This window comes from Culex pipiens, chromosome 1 (genome assembly GCF_016801865.2).
Source record: "Culex pipiens pallens isolate TS chromosome 1, TS_CPP_V2, whole genome shotgun sequence".
Lineage (NCBI taxonomy): Eukaryota > Metazoa > Arthropoda > Insecta > Diptera > Culicidae > Culex > Culex pipiens.
The window spans coordinates 11,462,288-11,482,094 of NC_068937.1; the positions used below are offsets into that span (position 1 = coordinate 11,462,288).

The 19,807-nt window shown below is 38.2% G+C and overlaps 1 long non-coding RNA gene across 2 annotated transcripts; it reads right to left on the reverse strand.

Moving 5' to 3' along the window:
- Positions 1 to 885: 885 nt before the first annotated feature.
- Positions 886 to 19,427, reverse strand: LOC120431478 (uncharacterized). Of its 2 annotated transcripts, XR_008212156.1 has the most exons (3): positions 19,200 to 19,427; positions 18,958 to 19,125; positions 886 to 3,806 (listed from the first exon to the last, which is right to left on the reverse strand). It is a non-coding gene; the product is annotated as an uncharacterized LOC120431478 (long non-coding RNA). The 2 variants fall into 2 exon arrangements; XR_005607892.2 differs by lacking the exon at positions 886 to 3,806 and having other exon boundaries at positions 16,710 to 19,125.
- Positions 19,428 to 19,807: the final 380 nt, after the last annotated feature.

Sequence of the window (19,807 nt, forward strand, 5' to 3'; positions counted from 1 at the left end):
CAATCTTTTAGTGCCCCTTGAACAGTGAATGATAATTAAAAATGGGGTGGTTCTATACATTAGGCAAAGTTATAGCTAAACACATTAAGAAGACTGCCACAACGGTGGCAAGTAGAGAAGTTCGTTTAAATAATGTTATATCAGGACAGTGGCAACAGAGGAAAGATCCCGCAAATAGTCACGGAACTCCCCGAGTTCCACGGAGATCCTCGTTGCTTGAGCGAGTGGATCAATGACTGTGAAGACATTTTGGAATTGTACCAGGACATTCAGGGTTCGTTCCAGTTTTATTTGATTATAAAATCGATCCGTAGGAAAGTTAGGGGTGAGGCTAATGATATTTTAATTTCAAAAAACACCCCTACAGAATGGGCACCTATTAGACAAGTTTTGTGCCTTTATTATGCGGATAAAAGGGATCTTATAAAAAAAAAATTACTACGTGAACACCTGGAAACATTGGAAAACGGCAAAGTGATTTGTAATAAGTATATAACTAAAATCATCGTATTGAAACCAGAAGAGATAAAAAGGAAAAACATTACAAAAATGACAGCTAACACATTGCCTTCGATTACGGGATATTTAGTCATCACAAACAGCAGAGGAATCATGTCCCATCGTCAAAAAAGTGATCGATCACCCGAATTTTCCATCAACAAGATAAGTAATAATTTTTGCTTTTTTTATAGTTCAGACTATTTTCCATGGAAGAACTAGACATAAACTTAAAAACTTTACAAAAAATTCTTGAAACCTTGGAAAAAAATCCTTATAGGAATTTTTTATACAAAACCCTTATTTTAAAAAGCCAAGTAGCCAAGGATTGCTACTTAAATATTGAAAAACTTCTTCTCATTAATGAAGAGAAGATTGAGTTAAATAAACTCAATTTCTATAATAAAGCATCTCGAAACATTTAAAAAAAATCGAAGATTTTATCAATCTTCGATTAGATAACAAACAAATAAGGCGATTGTCCTTGATGACAGTCGCAAAAATCATAATTATTTTTCATCGGTCAATCATTGCAATAAGAAGCAAAGAAATGACTTCTGCATTGGAGATGATTAAATTGGCGATCGACCGATAGCCTACGCTAGCAGAACTTTTACACCTGGTGAGAAAAATAAGTCGGAGGGAGCTGTTTCTAGAAAAATTAGAGTTAGGTTGTAATGAAATTTGAGCTGTGAGTTTTCGTTTTCTCGGGTTGTGCTTGAATGACAGCGACAGAGATGTGAGCAGTGGTTTGGAAAGCGAAAGGGGAATAAAAGAGAGATGCGAGTTAACACGGAACTTGATCTACCTTATGCAAATCAGGGTAATCAAACCATGTTACGACGCATCTATGCTAATCTCCATTACCCAAACAACGACCTCGAGCCAATTATGATAGGAAGCCTCTTGACAACTGGATCATCACTTTCCCGTGTGACCCGGCTGAACTTGATACTGTACCAGGGAAACAGTAGCATAAACATTTGATAATGGAAACATTTTGAACAGTCTAACTAACCACATCGGCGTTATTAATTTCGAAACATCTTCCCTTCTACCATTGACGTTTTATAACTGGCGTAAACCCAAAACATCGATGGGGGAACATCCGTTGCACCCGATCACGCCACACGCCTAGAATGACACTTCATAATTAGGACGCATATAAATACTCAGCTACCAACCGGAGGAAGCCATTCTGTTTTAGGAGTTTGATTCGCCAGGAGCATCAGTCTACCGGCTTGGACCTTCTAACCATCAGGATCAACGTTCATCGAAGTTACAAGAATACTACAAGTCTACAATACCAGCCAATGAGCATCAAATCAAAAGTGAAAGTGAATTAGTTTAAGTTACGGGAATATTTTTTTTTTTAAACCCTGTAAGGGTTCAGAATTTATAACTGGCGCCAGATAAACCGAGCTATTAGCGATCGTGCCCACGCTGACCGCCACTGTATAATAGGATTGGTGAGGCAGGGAACCGAATCCTATCGCACCTCAAAACTGCAGCCGGATGTGAGAAGCCCCTTAGTACTGGAGTAAGAAAAAGGAACAGCCACCATCCCGAGAAGATTCAACATTGCTACTACCGAGCAACAAGGAGATAACAGGATAACCGGACACGCGCTCCGCAGCAGGACATTCTACTTCGCCCTGACTACATCCCGCAACTCATCATCGATGAAGTACACAATTATTCTGTAATTGAAACAAAAACGAAAATAAGGATCTAATAAAAGTGAAAATCAAATATTAACAAAGAGAAAACACAAAAAGTGTATTAAATATTAAGATTAGGGCCTCATCATTTAGAATCTCATCAATCACAGCAAACCATCCTACTAAAACTTACTCACAACATCAATTCCTTCAAGCTCTAACACAGTAATTTCTAATTTACTGTCTTAAGGAAATTTTTTTTCTCACGCAAAAAAACTCACCTTTGCAATTAACCTTTGAACGGTTTGCCCAATACAATGGTCTTGTCACGATTAAACCTTGTCTGAAACACGTCTTAGCATGCATAAACATCTTATTTAATCTTGAATTAAATACCGTCTCTAAAAGTCTTATATATATATATAAAAAAAAGTCTAAAAACTAAAACGTCTTGTCTTTAAAGTCTTGTCTAAACATAAGGACTACAACGTCTTGCTTTACGAAAGTACATTAACTTGTCTAAAAATTGTCTTGTCTGAAGCATTGTCTTATAAAGTCTAAATTGTCTAAAAAATCTTACCTTGTCTTGTCTAAAAAGTCTAAACAACGTCTAATTAACTTGTCTTGTCTAATCAAACCCAAGTCTAAAAATTAAAAAGAATTGAAAACCTAGTGAAAAGTTGAATATATTATAAATTTAATTACTTTTTTTGCAAAAATACACCAACACGTCTAATAAAAACTTAGTCTTGCAAACGAATTAAAAGAGGTATTCCTCTAGACAGCTTCATAAGAGGATTAGATGGAGACACTGGGAAATTTGTAAAATGCTATAAACCACAATCTCTAGCAGCAGATTTTGACAGGTACGGAAAAAAGGGAAATTCACTTTGTTTACTGTGTGGCTTCGCAAGATGAATCGACATAATAAAGACATCAACCGTGGAGGTCCTGATCGAGACGACTGAGACTACCGTTTAGACATTTAGACCGAGAGCAATTGTTGAAATATTCTCAACAGTAACAAGTTCAGCCTGCTATAGTGCTACATTCCGTTAAAATCACCGGATAAAAAAATCACACGATACGTGATCATATCTACGAACCAGGGAATTATGTCCCACCATCAGGCTATAAAGGAGGGCCTTAGAGGTCGAGTGATCGGCAGTGATTTACTGAATCGACGTAGAAACTCAAACAAGTTGAAGCAAAAAGTTCCTGGAAAATGACTGCATAATGGGTGGGACTCGACTTCCTTATTCGAGATCCAAGAAAGTACCTAATCTAAGTAGGCCACTGTACCTTGGACACCTCGATCACATAAGAAAGAAAGTCCTTGGACTCCATGGCGACCGTGACAGCGGCTTCGCGTCAAAGTTTCGACAGCAAGCCGTAGTGACCCGTACCTACGGAGCGGATACCATGACAAATTCTTCTGAAATATTGTTTTTCAAGCAACAATCTAAACCCAATAATTGTTGGTTGGCCCTGTAGAAGGCGATATCAACGAATCTGGAAAACATATAATATTAAAAGCAAAAAGTGAAAACAATGATAACAAAGTGTAAACTTAAAATGTATTTTTCGTCTCTTCCTATTCTCCTTTTATTTTGAAGGCAGGTTGAATAAGCTACTACAGCTGCCAACCTGAATAAATAAAGAGAAAAAAAAATGTTGGTTGCAAAAGGAGCACTTTGTGGGAAGTTTTTGTTTTCTCGGGCTGTGCTTGAATGACAGCGGCAGAGATGCGAGCAGTGGTTTGGAAAGCGAAAGGGGAAAAAAAGAGAGAGATGTGTGATTTTGACAGGCACGGAAAAAAGGGAAATTCACTTTGTTTACTTTGGGGTTTCGCAAGATGAATCGACATAATAACCGTGGAGGTCCTGAGGTCGAGAAGACTGAGACTACCTCTCTTCAGCATAAAATAATTCATGAGATTGGTCGACGCTCTTCATCGAAACAGACCACTTGTAGTGGAACTAAATTTACTAGAGTTCTCGAGGTCTGCCTATAAAAATCCAAATAATTCTTGAGGAAGGGCAGTTAGTTCCAGTTCAGTTCTAGTTGCAGCTCCAGTTCCAGATCCAGAAGGAGCCCCAGACCAGCCGGATTAAGCGGCAGAGACCGCAGTCCGGACTTAGCAGCCGTAGAAGAGTCCACCCGGGACTTCCCGTGGAGTCCACCATTGTTGATAACCTAAATGCTAATTGCAGATCAACCATCCAACCAGATGTAATCCAAGCGAAACTTAACAATACAAAACAAACCGATGAACTTGATTGAAAAACTGACTCTTGAACTTGAAAAGTGTTACATCTCAGAAAATATTCCAACACAAACAGCAACACGATTAGCTGCTAAAAGCTTTAGCCAATGGAGTCAAAAACCCTGAAACTAAAATTCTGTTAAAAGCTGGAAACTTCGACACTTTAACAAGTGCAAGTGAAGCTACAGAAAATAAGGGTGAAACATCTTCAATTTTCAATTTAAAAAAGACAAACAAAAAGGGAGCACTTCGTGGGACAATTTTACGAAATCAAGATCAATTTTGTTCGCTGAGGGAGCTGTTTCTGAAAAATAGAGTGGTTGTAATGAAATTTGAGCTGTGAGTTTTCTTTTTCTCGGGTTGTGCTTGAATGACAGCGACAGAGATGTGAGCAGTGATTTGGGAATGAAAGGGAAACTAAAGAGATGCTTGATTTTGACAGGCACGGAAAAAAGGGAAATTCACAAAAAAACACGCTCAAAGATGGCGAATTTGCAAGTGATGGATGCAATTCAGCTTATTCCAAAATTGGATGGTTCATTAGACTCTTTTGAGCAATTTTTAATGTTAATCGATTATTACGCTGAGCAAAATCCTGAAGGCGAGGATCAGGCTCATTTCTTAAATCTTCTTTTTATGAAACTTAAATTGAAAGCAGCAGCACGTATTAAACGAATTTATGCAAACACTTGGAAAGAAACAAAGGCAAATTTAATTAGAGAGTTCGGAATCAAAACTACCTTTGGTAGTGTAATTGAACAAATTAAAACTCTGGAACAAGGTTTTCACGAAACATTTAAATCATATGCAAATAGAATTCTTGACATTAATTATGAAATCCTAAAAATTGATCAATGCACCGGTATTATGCATCCCAAAGAAAGACTTAGACGCCGAAGGCAACAAACGCTATAGAATTGTAGTGGACAGCAATCGAAATGGCAACGCCTTATGTATTTCCTATGCAATGCATTCCGGACTTCATGGGGGAAGCTGATGAATTAGATGCGTTTTTCCTACAAATTGACTTTTATGCGAAAGACATACCTGAGGAAACAAGTCGTGATCTCTTGATTCAAACGGTTGTGTCAAAAATGAGGGGGAGAGCGAAAAAATGTGTAAACCGTGTTAAAGATGTAACATGGCCTCTTACAAAACTCAAAATTAGTAAGGAGTTTGGAGAACACCGTTCTATCGGTGGAGTAATGGAGGACAAGTCTGGCTTCAAAAGATGGAACTCGGAGGGAAGTTTAATGCAAGTAGCAACAAATAGTTGATTTATTGTGATGTGATCGTGCGCGTAAAAGTTGTGAGTGTTGTAAAACCGCAAAACTTTATGCAAATGTTATCTTTAAAAAGTTTAATAGACAAATATGTGAAGTGTACTGATCTGTTTTGACCCTGCAAGTAGAGTATCACAAAAACTGCAAAAACTCCTGGATTTTTATTAAAAAAAGTCCTAATAGGAGGTATAGGGAATTTGCATTGCTAGAGACACGTTAACCAAAGCATTGTCTGATGCTCTAGAGATACAAGGCAGTCTAACTTAGAACCTCAAAGAGTTGGGACATAAATTAATATCACGTCCCGACTTCATCGTTCATGACTTAGATTCCGTACAGCACGCTTCACCGGGACGCCGCTGATTACACCACTGAGGAACTCGAAGAAAAATAAAAAAATCAGAAAGTGATGAAAATCAGCCACTTCACGAAGTGGGACAAAGGTGAGGTCAAACTGCCTAATTCCTACAAACTATAGTTCAACGGCCCACGACCGAGCCACACTAGTGTTGGCTTCATCCGGTGTGAAACCCGGCCCTATTTCCCCGACCAAAAAAAAAAAAAAATCTGTTTGTTCGCAAGATGAATCGACATAATAAAGACATCAATCGTGGAGACTGAACCGTCGAAATCGGGAGACATTTAGACACTTCAGACGTGAGACCCATCGTCAAATTATTGCTTGAAAAAGGAGCACTTTGTGTGACAATTTTACGAAATCAAGATCAATTTTGTTCGCTGAGAGAACTGTTTCTATAAATATTAGAGTGGTGGTAATGAAATTTGAGCTGTGAGTTTTCTTTTTCTTGGGGTGTGCTTGAATGACAGCGACAGAGATGTGAGCAGTGATTTGGGAATGAAAGGGAAACTTAAGAGATGTTTGATTTTGACAGGCATGGGAAAAAGGGAAATTCGCCAAAAAACACGGTCAAAGATGGCGAATTTGCAAGTGATGGATGCAATTCAGCTTATTCCAGAATTGGATGGTTCATTAGACAAAGGCATGGTAAAATCGGACTCCTACAAACCATTGTACGAACTCATAGATTTAAAGAAACAAGACGGCATCGGAGATGGAACCCCATTGGAAAAGCATGGAAACAGATAGCAGGAAGCTCCGACGAAGACGATCTACGGATGATCGACGACACCCTTAATCTACTCATCAAACAGAACAACCGGTAGAACCTCATAAACAACGCATTGCAAGAACGCGTTAACAACCTCACAACCGCGGCAAACCGATTCATCAAATTCGAACGAGAACACCAGAGAAAGGGCTTATCATTTGTGAGCTTAACCGCTATAATCGCTATAATCTCCAACATGGACTCACTTCAAAAGCAACTAGAGGAATTTGAAGAAGCTATCATGCTAGCCAACAAGGAACTGCCCAGCAGTAAGTTATTTACCATCCACGACGTCAACACGATTATGAGATCATTGGATAACTACAGTACACGTTATTCCACATTCGAGGAAATAATGACCAAGTCACACAGACAATGGAATGCAATGGAAGAATCGCTTGATACTTCTTCTGAAATATTGTTATTTCAACAAACTAAACTCAAAGTATTCCTCGGAGGCTTGCATGAGGAATTAGGGAAGCATGTCAGGTCACTTAAACCTACATGTCTTCCAGACTCCAAACAACCGACCTTTTCAAACACCCGCCAAAACTGTCCGGTGCAACAATTTCCAATATTTCCAAATAACCAGCACAACTGGCCGAGTCAAACTTCCACATTTGCAACCAATCCACAGAATGTTCCGACTTCACAACCCCGGACATCGTCCCATTACCGCCAAAACTGGCCGAATCAGCAACCTTCGAACGACAGATGTTTTTGAAAGAAAAGGTGCGTGATTAATCATTTCTGTTTGTTCGCAAGATGAATCGACATAATAAAGACATCAATTGTGGAGACTATACCTTAAAATATCGGGAGACATTCCGACATTTCCGACGTGAGACACTCATTTAGGTGGCACCCCGTTAGACGCCCCATCATCAAATTGTTGGTAGAAAAAGGAGCACTTTGTGGGACAATTTTACGAAATCAAGATCAATTTTGTCCGCTGGAAGCTGTTTCTATAAACATTAGAGTGGTTGTAATGAAATTTGAGCTGTGAGTTTTCTTTTTCTCGGGATGTGCTTGAATGACAGCGATAGAGATGCGAGCAGTGATTTGGGAATGAAAGGGAAACTAAAGAGATGTTTGATTTTGACAGGCACGGAAAAAAGGGAAATTCACGAAAAACACACTCAAAGATGGCGAATTTGCAAGTGATGGCTGCTTATTCCAGAATTGGATTATTATGCTGAACAAAATCCTGAAGGCGAGGCTTTAAAAGCCACTTTATAGTTGGAATTAAAAATAATGAAATCAAAGAAATCGCCACGAATAACCGTCATATGAAGTTGGAGAATTTTTAGAAAAATAAAGCCGTAAAGGTAAATGACTTGAAACTTTTGGCCAAACCTTTTAAAAATTATGATTTGATAAAAATAGGTATTGCTTATCCTCATAATGTGGACAGAGCAAACAAACTTTTATCAGAATTAAATTTTGATGGAATTAATGAAAAAGATAAAGTTGAAATTACTAAACTTTGTTTGAAATTTAGTGTTGTATTTTGTTTAACAGATGACAAAATAACTGTTACAAAAATTTATCAGCCATCTTTGAAAGATAAACCGGATACACAACCAGTGTATACCCGTCCATATAAGTTACCACAATCTCAGCGTGATGAGGTACAGAGACAAGTTGATAAAATGCTAAACGACAATATAATCGAAGAGACTGTATCAGAATGGAATAGTCCTTTGTTATTAGTTCCTAAGAAATCAACTGACGATAGTAAAAAATGGCGGTTAGTCATAGATTATCGTAAGTTAAACAACGTTTTACAGGATGATAAATTTCCACTTCCAAATATTGAGGAAGTTATTGAATCGTTGGCAGGAGCAAAATATTTTTCAATGTGAGATAAGACCGGAGGACAGATCCTGTACTTCATTTTGTACAAAAATTAAACCCGTTGAAATGTAACTTTTATTTCTTTTGTTTTATTACTCCACCAATATTAGATTATCCAGATTTTTCGGATAAAAACACATTTACTTTACACACAGATGCATCAGGAAAAGCTATTGGTGCTGTTTTAAGCAACCAAAATGGTAGACCTACTGCATTTGCGAGTAAAGCATTGAATAAAGCTGAGATAAACTACAGCACAATTGAAAAAGAACTACTTGGAGTGGTTTGGGCAATCAGACATTTCAGACCATATTTGTATGGGAGAAGATTTGATGTTTATTCAGACCACCGTCCTTTAGTTTATTTATTCACATTAACTGACCCTTCGAGTAGATTAACCAAATTTCGGTTAGCACTCGAAGAATATAAATTTGATGTCGTATACAAAAAGGGATCAGAAAACGTGATAGCGGACGCGTTGTCACGTATTTCTATTGAAGATCTCCAGGCACTTACGCCTCAAATAAATTTTGTGCGACAAGAGGTTGCAACAGATTACATACAAATCCAAATTGGAAGTAATGATAATGAATTTAAGATTGAGGATGGAACTCTGATTATTAACCCTAAAACGTCAATATCTCACCTACGGGGAGTATTGAAACGACTAGTGGTGTTTACAGAAAAGAATCCGATAAAAGTCGTGCAAAATATGCAGACATATAAAAAAATAAAAGAGCAAATAGAAGCTCTAAAAATAAATGGTATACCACCTATCATTGTAATAGGAAATGAAATAAAACATGTTGAAAATAAAGATGAGCAACAACTCATCATTAATAATTACCACATATTGCCAACTGCAGGGCATGAAAACGAACACAAAATACCATCAAACAAAGATATAACTGGAAATCCATGGACCAGGATATCTCAAATTTCAAAAAGAGTACTCGATGGTAAATAGCCGAAAAGTAGGTGTGGCTTATTAGCCATCTAGTTCTAGGAATTCACCACAGCCAACAAGGCTTAAGTTTAAGTTAGCAATAAGTTTGAAGTTAAAATAAAGTTTATTTCCTAGTTCCACCGTCAACCGTGTTAGATGTCTCATTTTTGTATCACCTTACCCTCCTTACATAACATGGCGATCCTGCCAGGAGCCCCGGGAATTCAAAGCTTAAAGTGAAGACTAAAAGTGAATGAAATATTCACAACAGTGATTTATGCCAGTGTAGTGAATTGTAAAGTAGCAAAAGCATTAAAATGAGTTGGTTTAGCAGTGAAGTGAATACTGTTAAAACTACAGATCATGTAAGCGCCATCGCGCTTGTGGTACTAGCTGCAGCAGCAATAATTTACATGCTGGGTAAATTTTTTGCCAAACACGTGCAAAGAACGGCAACGGCCGCCGCGAGTCGTGAGACTAGGTTGAATAATATCGCTACGCAGGGATAAGTGAACATTGATTTAAACGAAGAGAAGAAAGTTTGTGAATAAACATTTAAAATCAAATTGAAAAAAAAAATCAGTAAAAAAAAAAAACATGATGAACGCCTAATAGACTAAGTCGGAAGCCCAGAAGCTGCCCTGGAAACGTTAAACGCCACTAAACAAACTGGCGATATAAAAACCTTCACTCGGGAAATTGAGAAACATACGTTGGCTCTCGAGCAAGCGTATCGTGATGACGATATGCCCGGTGATACTGCAAATAAATATGCCAGTAAAGCTCACGTCCCGACTTCATCGTTCATGACTTAGATTCCGTACACACTTTGTGGGACAATTTTACGAAATCAAGATCAATTTTGTTCGCTGGAAGCTGTTTCTGTAAAAATTAGAGTGGTTGTAATGAAATTTGACTGTAAGTTTTTGTTTTCTCGGGTTGTGCTTGAATGACAGCGACAGAGATGTGAGCAGTGATTTGGGAATGAAAGGAAAACTAAAAAGAGAGATGCGTGATTTTGACAGGTACGGAAAAAAGGGAAATTCACTTTGTGGCTTAGCAAGATGAATCGACATAATATAGACATCAACTGCTAGACATTTAGACCGAGAGCAATTGTTGAAATTTTCTCAACAGTAACAAGTTCAGCCCGCTGGAAGACATTAAGCGTGGTTCTAGCCGTCATCCAGTGCGGTTCGATTGTTATTCATTCGTGACTCCGTGACACTACAATAAATGTATTTTTTTTTTTCTAATGACAGAAGATCGCATAAATAACAGTTTAGGGGACTTCGTTTAATACTACAAAAAAAATCTTGATAGAAACTACAAATATAAAATATTAACAGTAAGTAAATTAGAAAATGCCAAATAAAAAATATATGAATTTGGGCTCCAGGAAATTAACCATCTATTAGAGTATAAACAAACTCTTTTAATAAAACAACTGCGATACCTTCAAGGAAAATAATAACACAGCAGTGACCATATGGTCATCCGCTACGAACGGATCAAGACTGAAGAAAGACTTAACCAGAGTGATTTCGTTAACATGTATTAGAAGTGCTTGCCATCCTGAACCACATTTAAAATGAAATTTAAAACTTACGAGTGGAACTCTCTGACTACGAAATCTTACATAAACTAGAAGAAAAGAGACGTAGAACGTGGTGCAGCCGCGCCATAAAATAAACAACCGTAAAGGGGAGCGCGTTTTTTTTTAAACGGATGTATATCCTTACGCGGTGTTTTCGTCAATCTTCAAGAAGGGGAGCGCACTACGGTGATTGCATACCCGCTATAATCTTCATATAAATGTATAGATGACAGAAAATCTATTAGAAAAAAAAATATGAAGGTCTGGGGGTTATTCTAAAAAAATTCTCAAAAAACCCAAACAGAAAATAGAGGTATAAGACCTCATTAACAAAACTAGCAAGCAAAACAACAACGAGCAAAAACAAGCTCCTCTAATCAAAACTGTAAGATTTCTCCAAGGAAAAATTTCATCCGAAACAATAATAAACAAATTACAGAAGACCAAACTGGAAGCTGTTTCTATAAAAGTTAGAGTGGTTGTAATGAAATTTGAGCTGTGAGTTTTCTTTTTCTCGGGATGTGCTTGAATGACAGCGATAGAGATGTGAGCAGTGATTTGGGAATGAAAGGGAAACTAAAGAGATGTTTGATTTTGACAGGCACGGAAAAAAGGGAAATTCACAAAAAACACGCTCAAAGATGGCGAATTTGCAGGTGATGGATGCAATTCAGCTTATTCCAGAATTGGATGGTTCATTAGACTCTCTTGAGCAATTTTTAATGTTAATCGATTATTATGCTGAATAAAATCCTGAAGGCGAGGATCAGGCTCATTTCTTAAATCTTATTTTTATGAAACTTAAATTGAAAGCAGCAGAACGTATTAAACGAATTTATGCAAACACTTGGGAAGAAATCAAGGCAAAGTTAATTAGAGAGTTTGGAATCAAAACTACCTTTGGTAGTATAATTGAACAAATTGAAACTCTGGAACAAGGTGTTCACGAAACATTTAAATCTTATGCAAATAGAGTTCTTGACATTAATTATGAAATCCAAAAAATTGAACAAAATTACAACGAAAATTCATATACAGCTTATAGCTTAAAAAGCCACTTTATAGTTGGAATTATAAATAATGAAATCAAAGAAATTGCCACGAATAACCGTCATATGAAGTTAGAAAATTTGCTAGAATTTTTAGAAAATGAACGAATTGATAAAGAGTATCTAATAATTCTCGAACAGAGGTTACTTGCTAGTACTGCAAATGCAAACCTTAATTCTGAAAGAAAAATCAGAAATTTCAGATACAATAATAATACTAATTTTTATCAAAGAAATAATTATGATTATCAAGTTTTCTGCTAAAAATACTTTGAAACAGACTTATACAAATAAAAAAGACAAACAGACTTACACACAAAAGACAAACAGACTTATACAAATAAAAAAGACAAAACAGCAAGTATAAGGATACCAGCACCAGCTTTGCCGATTAATCTTTCAGCAATTTTTTTTTATGTGAAATAATATCAACATTAGTGCTTTCAAATGCCAGTAAAAAAAATTGAAACCAATCTCTTCCTTCTCTTTTTGCGTAGAATGATTACAGACTTTCACTTAATATATTCACTTGGATTGTTAGATCACAAACTTTCAAAAAAAAAAAAGAAACAAATAAACTATCACAAATAGTGCCTAGATTACCCTAATGGAATCTTTCTTACAAAAAGAAGAAACCATCAGACTAACATTAACATTCCTTCTACAAAAAGTGCAAACTAGAAAATCACTCGAGTCTGCACAAATTAAAATCAACGAGATTCTGGATAAGCCTCAGCAAGCAATTTTCAGAGAGAAGAATTTTGAAACTCAAAAAACATTAGCCAAAAGGCTTATAGAACTAAAAAACTACATCAAGGAAAGTCTTATCAAGTGTGTCACGGACATTAGATCCAATTTCATTTTGGTTCAAGAACAGGCGGGAGGAACTGCGAAGAAAAGTATTACACAAGAACTAGTGAATTTTAAACAAAGCTTCCAAGAAGGAGCCAAACTTCAAATCACGAACAAAAGTTTAAAAAAGTTTCTCGGCATGTGCTTGAATGACAGCGGTAGAGATGTGAGCAGTGATGTGGAAATGAAAGAGGAGTAAAAGAGAGATGCGTGATTTTGACAGGCACGGAAAAAAGGGAAATTCACTTTGTTTGCTTTGTGGTTGCGCAAGATGAATCGACATAAAATTGTTGAAATTTTCTCAACAGCAACAAGAGCGCCTTCATGTGAAGCTAGCGATAATTTAATTCTGACAAGTTCAATTTAAGTTAATTTAATTGAAATTTTGACTTACTGTCAAAACTTCAATAGAATGAAGAGTGCTGCAAAAATCGACGCTATTAATCAAGCTATCAGCCTTTATACTGCTATTCTTGGCACGGAGACCAGTTGGGACGCTAGTATTTCAAGCGAAGAGGTTTTCTCTAGCAACTTTGATGTATTAAGGAATGATAGAAATCTATTATCATCCAGGAAAAAATCAGGAGGCAGCGTTTTAGTCGCCATTAAAACCGATTTTGACTCAGCAAAACTTGACTCTGACGTTTTTGCACATTTTGAACACGTATGGGTCAAAGCTCAGATTGCAAAAGAGACTTACATCTTTGCATCTGTGTATTTTCCCCCGTTATCTTCTCAGTCCAAAGAGTTTATCAAAACAGGAATATATACACTATAGAAGGATCTCCACAAGAATCCGAAACAGATTTTGACAGGTACGGAAAAAAGAGAAAATCACTGTTTTTTACTGTGTGGCTTCGCAAGATGAATCGACATAATAAAGACATCAACCGTGGAGGTCCTGGTCGCGAAGACTGAGACTACCGTTTAGACATTTAAACCAGAGGGCAATTGTTGAAATTTTCTCAACAGTAACAAGTTCAGCCCGCGCTAGTGGGTCGGAGCTGAGACAGCTGGAAAGTGCTGAAATCTAAGCAGGATAAGGGTCAGGTCAAACTTACTATGTAATTCCCACAAACTACGGAGAAAGTAGAGGGGAAGGACATCCAAGTAGTCCAAACCAGTACCAACACTAACCAACTGCTGGAGGCCGACGATACTAACACGATCATATTTATTTAACTGCCCTGCAAACCGGCAACGAGGAAATAACTTTATCAGGAGAGAAAATTACCGACGACAAACTCCAAAAGTCTGTCCTGTTAAAGGTTGGTTAAATCAATCAAAAGAATTTTCTATTTTTAAACCAGCTGTCCTTGTCGTGATAGCCACTAATAGATTTAAACATAAAATAGAAGAAAAAAAGCTTCGAAAAATGAAAGATATTATAAAAAAAACCGAAAAAAATAAAAATAAAAAAAAATTTGCTTGAAAAAGGAGCCCATTCTGGGACAACTGTTCCTATAAAAAATAGAGTGGTTGAACGAAATTCGACTGTAATGTTCGACTCTGAGTTTTCTTTTTCTCGGGATGTGCTCGAATGACAGCTAGAGATGTGAGCAGTGAAAAGAGAATAAAAGAGAGAGATGCGTGATTGTGACAGGCACGGAAAAAAGGGAAATTCACTTTGATGACTTCAACTTTGTACTTTGTTTTTGACTTTGGTTTTTTGAACAGGCGCAAATTGGCTGTTTCAGAGTTCGGATTGTGTTGACTGGGTTTGATGGAAAGGTTACACACTTTTGAATACAACAAAAGAACTCCGGAAACACGAAAGTCGTGTGGTGTGCAAGTTGGATACAACGACAGACGACTCTAGACTTGGCTGGTGCAGTCTGTGTGATACCTGGTAAGTTTGGTTTTAATCAGCAGTTTCCCTGTGTCGACTTTGCGGACTCGTAATCGGCCTAGGTTATAAGTTTTTAGTGTAGGGCAAAGTTAGATTGTGCAATTAACTTTAGTGACCCCAAAAAAGCATTTAGACCGAGAACAATTTTCGAAATCTGCTCAACAGCAACAAGTTCAATCCGTTGGAAGAGAAGATAGCCGTAGACATCAACTGTGCAGATTATTACAACCAAAATTACGTTTAAGTAATATCTAGTTACAATTTCTCGGGTCGTAATCGACTATTACGTAATTTCTTATTACATGTAATCGAGTGTTACATTTTATGTAACAATTACAATAAATCAAGAAGCTGGTTACATACGAGCTCCAAGCTCCGTGAAATAAGTTTTAATAAAATAGTCAGACAGTTTTAGCGGGATTGCAGAGACAGACTTGAACAATTTACGAAAAAATGCATTCAAATTACTATTAATAAAAGTTAAAAGTTGACAATGCTAGACCATGCAGGCCTGCACATATGGTGACAGCGGATGCTGGTGCCCTCTCGGATGGGACGTTTAGAAGAGAGCGGCAAGTTTCATTCGGTTTTACGCAAGATGAATCGACATAATAAAGACATCAATCGTGGAGAGACACTACCGTAATACGGTAAGAGACAGTTAGACAAAGACAATTTTACGAAGATTATTAACTGGCGTCCGAATAAAGCTTGCGTAAATTTGTTGCTAGCAAAAGGTGCATTGTCGGGGGTAATTTTACGTTTTTGGTTATAGAAATTACAGCGTTTGTCAGAAAGAAAAAACACTTTTGCTGAGACAATTCATTTAACGAAATTTAAGATAACTCCAATTCTTCGTAGAACTGGAATTATTTAGGCTTGTTAAGACATTGTTAAAAGACTTCAATCTTCAGTTGCTTATATACAAATTGACAAACATTAATGTTAAACGAGATGGCACGATTTCACGCTTTATCGCATGCAGGCCTGCAACATTGGTGTCAGAAGAAGTTTTGCCCGTCAGCTGGGACCGTTTAGAAGAGGTCCGCAAATTTTCCTTTCATTTTCAGCGTAAGCAATAGAAACTTGAGCGCAGCACGCGAAGCTTGGGTGCAAGCTTGAATGCAACTTGTTGAGCGTGTAGCGTACACCGCCGTTTGACAGCTGCTTCCCAGTCACGGCGTTCGGGCTGGATTCAAGCAGCGGTCGGACAGGATTCTGACTGGGTAAACGTAGAGACCCTAAATAGGGAGACTGGTCTAAGCTTGCTAAATCGATCTGGCAACGTATGTTTTGAGCTTGCCAACACTGCCAAGTTTTGCTGGGCGTAAAGGCAAATGCTCGTTTGGATACGTCAAACTCGTGTCTGTTTGGGTACGTCAAATTCACTTCGACCAGTCTCCCTATTTAGGATCTCTAGGTAAACGTACTCAAAAGATCTTCATTTTTAAGATGAAATTATTCTTTCCCAAATTCCGTTATAATCAGCGAAATTGAGATAGCATAAATGCAAAAGTCTACATTAAATACTGATCATGAGTCATACGCCATCCGAAAAGCCCTTTATAGAACATCGCCAAATAATAGGCAATTAAAGAATTGATTAAGCTTTCGATTTCAACGGGGCGATGTTATAGCGCAAGGGAAAAATGAGGGAGTGGCATAATTAAATTCATGGACATGTAAATTCAGGTAGAAACACGGCTTCCTCATTATGAAACTCATTTTAAAACGGTGTAGATAAAAGCAATCCCGACAATCTAATGTCGTAAATCAAGTCTTTTGCAAAAGGGCTTAAACTCCTGACTCTCAGTTTAGAGTTGAACTCACGCAACCACGCGGACAGCCAGACAAAACCACAGAGGTCAGCATAAAAAAGTTCATGAGGTTCATCGATGCTCTTCATCGAAACTGACCATTTTTGTTGGAACAAAGTTTGGAAAACTGACTATAAAAGTCGAAATAATTCTTGAGGAAAGTCAGTTCCAGTAGCAGCTCAAGTCCAGATCCTCTAAGGAAGCCCAGACCCGCCAGCAGCCACCAGCAGCCATCAGCAGTCTTCAGCAGCCACCATTAGCAGAGTCCCCACTCCAGCCGGACTTAGCCGTTTGAGAAGTCAGCCGAGACTTAGTCGATTGAGAAGTCCACCCGGGACTTAGCTGTTAGGTATTCGGGGTCTGGTTTCAACCCTGGTCTGGTGCAGAGGAACGGAAGGAACAAAAATAGCAGCTTACATCTATAAAAGTGATCGAAGGAAGACTTAGTAGACAACCTCTTTGTCAATAAAGTAAGTGAAAAGATTTTGAGTGACCAGTGCCTAAGTATTGTCAAATATCACAATTCCACAACCTCAAACGTCCAAGCGTTACAAAAAACTTATTCTAGAGAACTCTCCCCCGTTCGTAACTGTCATAGTCAGAAGAATTCCACAGAAAGTTGGAGCTTCCTGCAAAAAAAAATACAGAATTGTAGTTGATTTTAGAACGTCTCGATTCAGTTTCACTTTACGAAAAATTAAACTGCAGGTTTATTTCTTTTTTAAATAGCAAATTTCAGTGGTTGTAATTTTCAGAACAAGACAGTTTGCGGCAAATCGCAAACAGAAAAAAAACTCAATGTTAGACAAGACAATTTCAGCGTTAAATTACTCATTTCAAAGGGTGCAAGTTGTCGCTGGGTTTAAGACATTTAAAATAAAAATTTCAGCGGTTGCTATCCCAACTCTGTGAACGAACCCACCCTCAGACAATTAAAGACACGAGCCATTTCAAGACAGTTTAAGACAAAACTCCCACCGTAAAGCTACTTATTGGGAAAGGTGCATGTCGGTGTAGCTTTTGCTTGATAATAAAGCATTTTTGGGGGCATTTTTTCGAAATGATTAATAGGGAACTTCAGTGGAAAGACTTGAAAACTCAGAAAGCTTGACAATATCACGTTTCGTAGTGGGCCATCATCAAGCTGTTAATAGATAAAGGAGCATTCCGTTCATCAAACTGTTGGTTGATAAAGGGGCAATTTGGGGCGCTGAGTTGCGTTGAACTAATAGTGAATTACCGGCTGTTGGTTTCTAGATGGGGAGGTGGGGTGCGTTCACAGAGTTGTGGATTTTTATGTAACGAAAATTTCAATTTATCGTGACAATTTTAATCAAAAATAATGCACTTGCCCTGAATTTTCTCTAAATAATAGTGAACCGCAGTGGTTGGTACTATAGTATGACAATTCCATCGAATAATTCTTAAAATCTGTCAAACGTAGAAACTTAGACTTTTTAAAAATTAAGGGGAAGGGGTTTCTCCCCCCCCCCCCCCCTCAACCATCGTTCAGTTACTGGTTAGAAAAGGAGCAATTGTTTGCGTTGAAATATTCAACTAATAGTGAATTACGGTTGTTAGTTCAACAAGACAAGACTTTCGCGAATGCGAATCAACTTCGGACAAAGACATTCCACTAATCGCACGGGGTTTGGCGTTCGCATGCAGGCCTGCACAAATGGTGACAGCGGAACCTGCTGTAATTTTGCGGGTACGTTTAGAAGAGATCCGCAACCCGTTGCGTGGGGGAGACCAACTCCCGAAGACAAGACAAGACAAGACAAGACATTAGAAGCAAAATGAATCGACGCAACAAAGACATCAAGTTTGCTACGTTGCTTGAACTACTGGGCAGAAATTTCAGCGGCTGACACAACAGTAATTAGAATTAGATTGCAGACATTTCTTCAAGACAAGACAAGACAACTCCTTCGTACGAGACTAGTAAACACTTTGCTCCTGAAATTATAAAATTGATCATTGAGGTCGAAGCATTCACCTCTTCAACAATCCAAAGTGGAAAAGAGCTATACGAATGGGCATAAATTGCAGTCGTTGGCACTGGTTGAAACTTGTTTCAACAAAAGTCATGAATGTTACGAAATTCGGCCACATCACCATTTTAACCCTTGTCCCGCCACTCCCAACTCACACGACCCCTCGCCGGCGGCCCCGTATCTTATCTGTCTTTCACCGTCACTTCAGCCGCGACTCCATTTTGGAAAATGTTTCAGGGAGCGGTGCCTCCGCTTAGCGCTGCCATCCGATTTGTCACTCGATACCATGTGGTATCCAGATGGATTTCAACACCGCTGGAAATCTGTGAAAAGCGACAAAGAAAACGCACACAAATGACTGCCTGCGACTGCCATGTTTAGGAAAATGTAAACTTACCCGGGGTGTTTTCGTTGATTCCGGACTAGACAAGTTCCACTGTCGGTTTGAAAAAAACATCCGGAATTTCACAACTTTCGGCAGCCGTCGGCTGCCAACTCCGCTCCGTTCACATAGTTTATCGCTTTGTGCGTGGTTAATTTACACTTTAAACTAGCTTATTTCAAGCATTTTTACCAAAAACCTGCAGCAGTTCCACAATTCGTTGCTGCCTCGTTGACGGTCCGGTTCCAAGTAAATGGCTGCAAGCCTACCTCGCTGGAGGTAAATAAGTCGATGTTTATCTAGTTTCATCATTGGCCACGGTTGACAACGCCACTTGCGTGCAAGCTTGCGTGGAAGGTGTTATACTGTGCTACACGCACACTCGAAATTAACTAGTTTTTTGTGTGGTCAAAATCGAACCTACTCAGAAATGAGTAACTGGGGCATCTGTCAGATTTGAGTTCAGTTTATTCAAAATTCAACGAAACTTGATTATTTTTTAGCCAGATTTCAGTGAAATCCCCTGTTATCTGACAGTTGTCCCATTTTCTCCATTTACTGAGTAGGTTCGGCTTTGGCAAAACTCGCTTGCATGCCATGCCACTAAAGGTCCTGTGCGAAAA